Genomic DNA, 10,555 nt, shown 5'->3' with positions numbered 1-10,555 from the left:
TTAAGTCAATTGTTTCTTTGTTGACTTTCTGTTTTGATGACCTGTCTAGTGCTGTCAGTGGAGTATTGAAGTCCCCCACTATTATTGTGTTGCCATCTATCTTATTTCTTAGGTGTAGTGGTAATTGCTTTATAAATTTGAGAGCTCTGGTGTTAGGTGCATATGTATTTAGGATTGTGATGTCTTCCTGTTGGACTAATCCTTTTATCATTATTTAATGTCCCTCTTTGTCTTTTTTAACTGTTGCTGCTTTAAAATCTGTTTTGTCTGATATAAGAATAGCTACCCCTGCTTGCTTTTGGTTTCCATTTGCATAGAATGTATCTTTTCATCCCTTTACCTTAAGTTTATGTGAGTCCTTATTTGTTAGGAGAATCTCTTGAAGACAACAGATACTTGGTTGGTGGACTTTTATGCATTCTGCCATTCTGTATCTTTTAAGTGGGGCATTTAGGCAATTTACGTTCAATGTAAATGGAGATGTGAGGTACTCTTCTATTCATCATGCTCCTTGTTGGCTGAATACTGGTTTCCCCCATCCCCCACTTTTGTTATTGTTTTGTAGGCCCTGTGACATTTATACTTTAAGTAGGTTCTATTTTGGTGTATGTTGAGGTTTTGTTTCAAGATTATAACTCCTTTTTGCATTTCTTGTAGTGCTGGCTTGATAAGGGCAAATTCTCTCAGCATTTGTTTGTCTGAAGAAGACTGCATCTCCCTTTCATTTATGAAGTTTAGTTTTACTGGATACAAAATTATTGGCTGATAATTATTTTGTTTAAGGAGGCTAAAGATAGGACCCTAATCCCTTCTGGCTTATAGGGTTTCTGCTGAGAAATCTGCTGTTAATCTGATAGATTTTCTTTTATAGTTTACCTGATGCTTTTGCCTCACAGCTCTTCAGATTCTTTCCTTTGTCTTGACTTTAGATAACCTGATGACTATGTGCCTAGGTGATGATCTTTTTGTGATGAATTTCCCAGGTGTTCTTTAAGTTTCTTATATTTGGATGTCTGGATGTGTAGCAAGACGAGGGAAGTTTTGCTTGATTATTGCTGTAAATAAGTTTTCTGAACTTTTAAATTTCTCTTCTTCCTCAGGAACACCAATCATTCTTAGGTTTGGTTATGTAACATAATCCCAAATTTCTTGGAGGCTTTGTTTATTTATTTATTTTTTATTCTTTACTCTTTGTCTTTGTCAGATGGGGTTAATTTGAAAGCCTTGTCTTTGAGCTCTGAAGTTCTTTCTTTTACTTGTGTGATTCTATTATTGAAACTTTCCAGTATATTTTGTATTTCTTTAAGTTTGTCTTTTATTTCCAGCAGATATGATTGTCTTTTCTTTATGATACCTATTTCTCAGAATATGGATTCACCATATCCTGTAATGTTTTCTAAATTTCTTTAAGTTGGTTTTTGCCTTTCTCTGGCACCTCCTTGAGTAGCTTAATAATCAACCTTCTGAATTCTTTGTCTGGCAATTCAGAGATTTCTTCTTGGTTTATATCCATTGCCAGGGAGCTAGTATGATCTTTTGGGGGTATTATAGAACCATGTTTTGTCATGTTACCATAAATACTTTTCTGGTTCCTTCTCATTTGGGTAGACTGTTTTAGTAGAAAGATTTGGAACTCAAGGGCTATTCAGATTCTTTCATCCCACGAGGTGATCACTTTTGTGCTACTCTCCCACTTCCCCTGGGGATGGGGCCTCCTGAGAGCCAGACTGCAGTGATTGCTATTTCCCTTCTGGGTCTAGCCACTCAGCTGGGCTACCAGGTCCTGGGCTGGTGCAGGGGAATGTCTGCAAAGAATCCAGTGATGTGATCTGTCTTCAGATCTTCCAGCCATGGATACCAGCACCTGCTCCAGTGGAGGTGGCAGGAAAGTAAAGTAGACTCTGTAGGAGTCCTTGATTATAGTTTTGTTTATTGCACTGGTTTTCTTGAATGCTGGTTATGCTAGCAATGAAGTTGTCATGTGGACAGACTCTAGACCTCTGGTTAGCCAGGGTGTTGCAGGCAGTGGAATTAGCTGTTGTTTTCTTCTTCTTTGGAGCAGGGTTGTTCTGTTATGAATTGCTGTAATGGCTTGAGTTGGTTGGCCTCCAGCCAGGAGGTGGCACTTTCAAGAGAGCACTAGCTGGAGTAGTTGAAGGCTGATATAAGCTTGCTCTACCTTGACCAGAAGAAGCACTCAAGTTTTTCAGGCAATGGATGGGGCCATAGAGCTCCCAAGACTTTATGTCTTTTGTCTTCAGCCACCAGGGTGGGTAGAGAAAAACCATCATATTGGGGTAGGGTTAGGTGGGTCTGAATTCAGAATCTCTTTGGGCAGGGCTTGCCACAGTCAACTGTTTGTGGCCAAGGATGGGAGGTGTTTCTCTAGCCAATAGAGTTATGTTCATAGTGGGATTGTGGTTGCCTCTGCTGCATCTTACAGGTCACCAGGGAAGTTGGGGGAAACCAGCAGTGACAGGCCTCACCTAGCTCCCACACAGCCAGCAAAGGCCAGTCTCACACCCGCCATACCCCACCAACATCCCAAAGTTTATATCCAGGCAGTGGGTCATCAGGGGTGAGATCTTGCGCCAAACTACAAGCCTCCCTGCTGAGAAAGCAAGCAGTCTCAGGCCTTGCCCCTTCCTGCATGCCTGCCTGCACCATGGCCTGTGGCTTCTGCACTTGTATCTGCACTTTCCATTTGCAGTACCCCTGCCCTTGATCTGCTTAGGTAAATTCAAGCTCAGTCAAAATTATTACAAAGTTCAGCTAGAATCTTCCTTCACCCTGTGACCCCTCCCCAATTCCACTGGCTGCTGTTGCTGTCCCCAAGGACTGCTGTGAGATAAAGCCAGGAATGGTTTCCCTGGGCTCGAGCTGGGGACCGGCAGTGTCTACAGGACTTATCCTGCTGCTGCTTCTACTTTTATATTTTGCCCAACTCAAAATCCATTTCAATTATAGGTAAGGTTAAATCCTGCTGTGATCTGGATTTGCAGGTTCCCCAGTGGGGATGTGTGTTCAGAGGCAGACTTTTCCCTTCTCACACTTGGGGAACTCACAATTTTTCGGCTGTCTCACAGAGTTTATAGCAGCAAACCGCTTCTTTCTGTATACGTATGTGTTAATACTGAGTGTCAACCTGATTGGATTCAAGGATCCAAAGTATTGATCCTGGGTGTGTCTGCGAGGGTGTTGCCAAAGGAGATTAACATTTGAGTCAGTGAGCTGGGAAAGGCCGACCCACCCTTAATCTGGATGAGCACCATCTAATCAGCTGCCAACATGGCTAGAATATAAAGCAGGCAGAAAATTGTGAAAAGACTAGACTGGCCTAGCCTCCCAGTCTACACCTTTCTCCTGTACTGGATGCTTCCTGCCCTCGAACATTGGACTCCATGTTGTTCAGTTTTGGGACTCAGACTGTCCTCCTTGCTCCTCAGCTTGCAGATGGCCTATTGTGAGACCTTCTGATCATGTGAGTTAATACTTAATAAACTTCCTTTGATATCTGTCTATCCTATCAGTTCTGTCCCTCTAGAGAACCCTACAATGTATCTGTGTTTATTTATTTTATTTTTTAACCTTCCAAAGTTTAATCAATCAACTCCTTGGAAGCAAAATCTAACAATTACTTCAAATACTCTAAAATTCAACAGAGTAAAATCTCGAATTACTTTCTCATCTTCCTAATTCTAACTTTAAAAGGAGTCCCTCCATGAAGTGTCTGTACTTTCACGAGGATGTCAGGGAGGAAGCGTTGATTTTCACACTGGATAATGTTAAACTGCTCCAGTTTCAGAGACTCATGAAAAAGAGGATTCAGTATGTTAAAACGTTCACATCCCCAAGTTAAAAATGGATGCTGAATAAGACAACATCCATATTTCTGGAGAAAAACCAGTACACATGTCACTTCTGTTACAGAAATCCATTTACAGCATCTGTCCCGCTCCGTGGAAGCGACCGGTCTCAGGCATCTCCAGCTTCACCACCTCATTGCACTCATGAGAGGCTTGGAAGGCTTTGAGCAGAAGCCAAGGTCCCATCAAGGGTCCAGACTTTCAGTGCCCCCTTTGTTTTCATTGCATCTGGGCTGCTTTAGCTCTGAAGAGCTCTTTAGCTCTGAAGGACTGCCCTGACTGTCTCTTACTAAATTATTCTGCAGAAGGGGTGGAAATTACATTGATTGGTACAGACTTCGGTGGAGTGTCTGTCTCTAAGGGTATTAAGTTTATTCTCCAGGGTGTTGTCTTGCTCCAGGCTTGCAATGTGTTCAGGGTGACCCTCCGGGATGGGTGGGCTTTTGTGTTTTGTGTTTTAACTACTGGGCGGCAGGATCTTCCTCTCCAAAGGCCTCAGCAAGGAGCTTTTGACAGCAGAATGATAGAGAGAAGGTCCCTGATGGCTGTTGGGGCGGGGGCCTGTCTGGCCTGAGGTGGGGTCGAGCAGGGGTTGCTGGGGTCTTGGGTTCTGCTGGCAGCTGTTCCCTCTACTGGTCTGGATCCTGGCAAAGACCCCCGGTGTGTCTGACTCTTGGTTTTCTTTGCTGTGTCAGGAGTTCTCGTGCTCAAAACTGACTTCTCTTTTAAAAGAATTCCAAGTTCGCCTTTCTCAAATGTCACAAATGAGCAGTAACTGTCTGTGGAAGAAATGGCCAGGAAGGCACCATTGCTAGACCATGAAATGTCACTTTTGGCTACTAGACACGTAGCCAAAAGGGAAGGACTCCTGGGTGTCCAGAAGCACAGAGTCCTCCTAAGCCATAGCAAATACCAGGCAGTAGGGCAGACCCATCTGCTCCACACCTGTTTCCACCACCGGCCTTAGTTCAAAGTAGACCAGACAGCTGCCAATGGCAAGAGTGACTTTTCTAGGACCCAGAAAAGATGAGCGATGGGCCTTTTAAGATTCTTCCTGGAGAAAACGTAAGTGGTATTCATTACATTTTCACCAGATTCCACACATCCAACTGGTGTGAGGAGCAAAGACCCATCGGGAGTGAAACTTAGTCTACGGAAGAACAACTTCATGCTGTCATCGTGAAACGCCCAGTAGCTTCTTGCCTCTCCTTCAGCCCCTATTCCAGATAGCATCTTTGAAACATTAAAAGCCACATGCATCTTTTGTATACTGTATACCCGCAGCACCCTGTCACAGCTCAGAGTAGCAACATATTGACTTAAATGGTCCCAGTTTACTCCTTGGACATAACTTTTATGTTATGTTAATCGATATTTTTTGTCCTTTATTGATGATCCTATAAACATCAATTGTCCCGTATGATGGCTGTGCTATCCACAGAGGCAGAGGCCATTAAATTCCCATCAGTTGCCCAGCAAATATCATACACATCTTCTAAGTGGCCCCTCAGAGTCTTCACAACTGTCCAGTTCTTCTTGTTCAGCTGGGCCTGGTCCTCATCCTGAAAAGCGATCTGCTCCAGCTCCTTGTTATCATTCACCTTCTACAACAGGATGACAGCATCATCTCCTCCCAATGCTAAAATTTCCCCAGTTGGAGAAAAGTGCAGGACATTGATGGCTTTGGTATGATGAGCAAGATTGGACAAAAATTCCACAATGGCATTTCCATCTGGTCTCTTTTCTACCTTCCAGATCCTGACTGCAGAGTGCACGCCTGCAGACACCAGTCTGTGCGTCCTCCCAGCAGTCCCATGCTGGAAGTCGAGGCTGTATACAGGCTCTTTGTCGTGCCAGGCTATTTCACAAGTGATTACTTTCATCCTCCTGAGTCTTGAAGGGGCAAAACGTTTCTCTGACACCATTCTACAGGGACCTGGACAGTCAGTGGTGCCGTCACCTCCTGTGCAGGGCTGTGCTGCTTCCTGCGCGTGCCGCAGGCCCTGACCCCGCATGGACGGGACCCATGTTTTTATTTTTATTTTTGTTTTTTGAGACAGAGTGCTCTGTCCCCCAGGTTGGAGTGCAGTGGCACAATCTCAGCTCACTGCAACCTCTAGCTACTGGGCTCAAGCAATCCTCCCACCACAGCCTCCAGAGTAGCTGGAACTACAGATGGGTACCACAGTGCCCAGCTAATTTTTGTAGAGGCAGGGCCTTGCTATGTTGCCCAGGCAGTTCTTGAACTCCTGGACTCAAGCAATCCTCCAACCTCAGTCTCCCAAAGTGCTAGGATTACAGGTGTGAGCTATTGCAACCAGTCATGTATGTGTTTTTAATAGGCAATAAATGGGGTGCTATCAATTTCATTCTGTAACTTTATTTTTAAAACTCATCATTCGATTTTTAAGATCTTCCCTCATATGCATATTCATCCAGTAAGTCATTGCTTCTAACTGCTTCATGGTACTCCACAATGTGTAGCCATCATATTTGATTTCTCTATTCCTTTAGTAGTGAGCACTTAGGTTGCCTCCAACTCTTGCTACAGTGACATATTCTCATATATATCTCTTTACAGCATATGGGTAGGTCTCATTTTATTGAATGTCACTTTATTGTACTTTGCAGATACTGTGTTTTTCTCAAATTGAAGGTTTGTGGCAACCCCGTGTCAAGTAAGTCTATCAGTGCCATTTTTTTCAACAGCATGTACTCACTTTGCATCTCTGTGTCACAGTTTCATAATTCTTGCAATATATCAGGTGTTTTCATTATTATTATACCTTTTGTAGTGATCTGTGATCAGTAATCTTTGATGTTGCCATTGTAATTGTTTTGGTGCCATGAACTGTGCCCATAGAAGGCAGCAAACTTAATCTATAAATACGCTTACTTCACCAACTGGATGTCCCCTCAACTCTCAGGGCTCCCCTCAGGGCTCCCTATTACCTGAGACACAATAATATTGAAATTAAGTCAATTTATAACCCTACAATAGTATCTCACTCTTCAAGTGAAAGGAAGAGTCACACACCTCTCACTTTAAATCAAAAGCTAGAAATGAATAAGCTTAATGAGGAAGGTATGTTGAAAGCTGAAATAAGCCAAAACTAGGCCTCTTGCACCAAACAGATAGCTCAGCAGTTAGCCAAACAGTTAGTTGTGAATTCAAAGGAAAAAATTTTTCAAGGAAATGAAAAGTGCTACTTCAGTGAACACATGAAGAATAAGAAAGAGAAACAGTTTTATTGCTGATATGGAGAAAGTTTGAGTGGTCCGCATAGAAAATCAAACCAGTCACAACACTCCCCTAGAGTGGAGAAGTTAAATGTCTGTCTTCAAAGATTCAAACAACAGGCTGACTCACTTTTTAGGGGCAAATGAAGCTAGTGACTTTAAGTTGAACCCAATACCCATATACCATTCAAAAACTCCTAGGGCTCTTAAGCATTATGCTAAATCTACTCTGCTTCTGTTCCATAAATGGAAGAACAAAGCCTGGCTGACAGCACATCTGTTAGCACCATGGTTTACTGAATATTTTAAGTCCACTGTTAAGACCTACTCTTCAGAAAAAAATGTTACTTTCCATAGATTACTACTCATTGACAGTGTACCTGGTCGTCTGAGTGCTCTGATGGAGATATACAAGGAGATTAATGTTTTTTTCATCACAGCATTCATTCTCCAGCCCATGAATCCAGGAGTAATTTCAACTTCCAAGTCTTATTCTTTAAGGAATACGTTTCCTAAAGCTATAGCTGCCATAGATAGTGATTCATCTGCTGCATCTGGGAAAAGTAAATAGAAACCATTCTGGAAGGAATTCACTATTCTAGATGTTATTGAGAACATTCATGATTCATGAGAGAAGGTCAAAATATCAACATTAACAAGAATTTGGAAGAAGTTGATTCCAACCCTCATGGATAACTTTGAGGAATTCAAGATGTCAATGGAGGAAGTAACTGCAAATATGGAAACAGCAAGAGAGCTCAAATTAGAAGTGGAGGTCAGGCATGGTGGCTCACTCCTGTAATCCCAGGACTTTGGGAGGCCGAAGCAGATGGATCACCTGAGGTCAGGAGTTTGAGACCAACCTGACCAACATAGTGAAACCCCATCTCTACTAAAAATGCAAAAATTAGCTTGGTGTGATGGCAGTCACCTGTAATCTCAGCTATCCAGGAGGCTGAGGCAGGAGAATCACTCGAACCTGGGAGGCAGAGGTTTGCAGTGAGCTGAGATCACACCATTGCACTCCAGCTTGGGCAACAAGAGCGAAGCTTCATCTCAAACAAAAACAAAAACAAAAACAAAAACAAAAACAAAAAAAAAGAAGTGGAACTGGAAAATGTAACTGAATTACTACAATCTCATGATAAAACTTTAATGAACAAAGAGTAGTTTCTTGAGGTGAAATCTATTCCTAATGAAGATGCTGTGAACATTGTTGAAATGACAACAAAGGATCTAGAATATCTCATAAACTTAGTTCATAAAGCAGTGACAAGATATGAGAAGATTGACTTCAATTTTAAAAGTATTGTAGGTAAAATGCTAACAAACAGTATTTCATGTTACAGAGAAATCATTCAGGAAATTGAGAGTCAATCCATGCAGCAAACTTCATTGTTATCTTATTTTAAGGAATGGCTGCAGCCACCCTACAATTCTGCAGTCACCACCCTGAACAGTCTGTAGCCATCAACATCGAGGCAAGACCTACCATGAAAAAGATTATAACTTGTTAAAGTCGAGATTATTATTAGCATTTTTAGCAATAAAATATTTTTGTACAAAGTCTATACCTTGTTTTCTAGACATAATGACATTACACATCTCATAGACTACAGTAGAGTATAAACAAAACTTTTATATGCCCTGGGAAATAAAAAAAGTTGAGTGACTTGTTTTATTGCAATATTCACTTTATTGTGGGAGCCTGGAAGCAAACCCACAATATCTCCAAGGTATGCCTGTAAATCCAGAAATGGAATGATTGGGTCATATGGTAAATGCAAACTTTTTTCATATTAATGTTTTTATTGAAGCGTGACATGACAAATACAAAAGAGTGTATATAGAGTAAGCATACAACAGCATAGAGTGTGATGAGTTTTCACAAAGTGAACACACTTAGGTGGCAACTACCCAAGATGACAAGCTCCCATTCACACCCCATGCAGTTTTAGCCACCTCTTCTCCCCAGACAACTTCTACCCTACTCCTAATACACAGTTTTAATGTCTCTCAGAAAGTTGAAATGTTTTTAAAGCAAAGTAGAGTTATTATATTTTTTAAACTTGGAGGAAATAAAAGAAATTTTACACCAAGACCGTGAATATTTTTTTTCCTGTTTTCTTTTAGAAGTTTTATTGTTTGACCTTTTGCATTTTGGTCATGATTCATCTCAATTCAATTTTCAATGTGGTAATGAGGTCAGGTCACCATCCATCCTTGGCCTGACTGTTAGCCTAGTGTATTCACCTGGGCCCCTTCTTTGGCAGGTCTTGAATTCCTATTTTCATCTTCTAAAACTGCTGAAAACTCTGACGATTATCAGAGGCTTTCTACTTCTGTTTTTTTAGCTTCATACACTCCCAATTCAGCAAACGTCCTGAAGGGAATTCCAGCTGTGTGTTTCAGGCTCTTCATGTCTCTTTTGGAAATTCTCTAGTTTCGCCATCTCCAGATTCTCAGCTTCTCCCCTGACCCAGAATAGGTGAATGACCTTCGTGTAGAGGCTGCTAACTGCAGCTCACCTCTCTCCAATTTTACACTCTCCAGTCTCAGCCCCTACAGTTCTCTTTGCCTCAACAGCACATCACTACCTTCAAACAGGTTATTTCTGCCTTGAACTTGGCCTTTCTTCTTTTGCTGGACAAGAGTGCCATTCTGCACAGTTACTCCATATGGCCTTGCACAATACACTTTTCATGGTTTTTGATTTAACCCCCAAATGACTGGGAGAGGTGGGTGCAGTGTTCTTCTCTTTACAGAAGAGGGTTTTGAACTCAGGCTTGTTTACATCCAAATCATACACTATTTTCACAAGACTCTTTACCATTGCTGTCAGGATGACTCAGCCGGAACCTGGCCTCTCCCTAAGTCATCAACTCCTCTTATGAGCTATAGCTTCACAATGTTGCTTGGTTTTAGCATCCCATCTCATGACTCTCAGTCACAAGGAAAGCCATTGCAGGTGACACCTCTCCTGTCCTGGGTCTGCCTCTGAGAGCAACTTCTAATTTTCCACTTTTTTTCTTTCTTCATCTTGCTTCACTGAAGACAATTTGTTCACAGTTTTCTTAACATATTGGTATTACTTTTCTCACTTTATACTGACTTTGTGTGCAGCTGCCCCCAGGAAGGGAGATGATTACCATTGTTGTCTAGGAGAATCACAGTTATGTAGTTTACCAGTTTATTATAAAGAATATTACAAAGGATATAGGTTAAGAGATGCATAGGGTAAGGATAGTCTCTCTATCCCAATGGCCAATTAATATTATCTGACCTTGTGATTTTTGCAAATCTGATGGGTGCAAAGTATTTCCTATTTTGCATTTTTATAACTGCTGTTTCTGTTGAACAGCTTATCAAATACTAACTAGTCACTCAGTTTTCCTCTCCATTCTTTCCTATTGGGTTTCCTGTATTTTATTTTTAAATTTTTATTAAAA

General features: G+C 41.6%; 1 pseudogene; it reads right to left on the bottom strand.

The window, feature by feature from the left end:
- Positions 1–3,848: 3,848 nt before the first annotated feature.
- LOC103240652 (chromatin assembly factor 1 subunit B pseudogene) lies at positions 3,849–5,749 on the bottom strand (annotated as a pseudogene).
- Positions 5,750–10,555: the final 4,806 nt, after the last annotated feature.

Source organism: Chlorocebus sabaeus, chromosome 13 (assembly GCF_047675955.1).
Source record: "Chlorocebus sabaeus isolate Y175 chromosome 13, mChlSab1.0.hap1, whole genome shotgun sequence".
Lineage (NCBI taxonomy): Eukaryota > Metazoa > Chordata > Mammalia > Primates > Cercopithecidae > Chlorocebus > Chlorocebus sabaeus.
The sequence above is the reverse complement of the archived record's forward strand: the minus strand, read 5'-3'. Positions and strand labels throughout refer to the sequence as shown.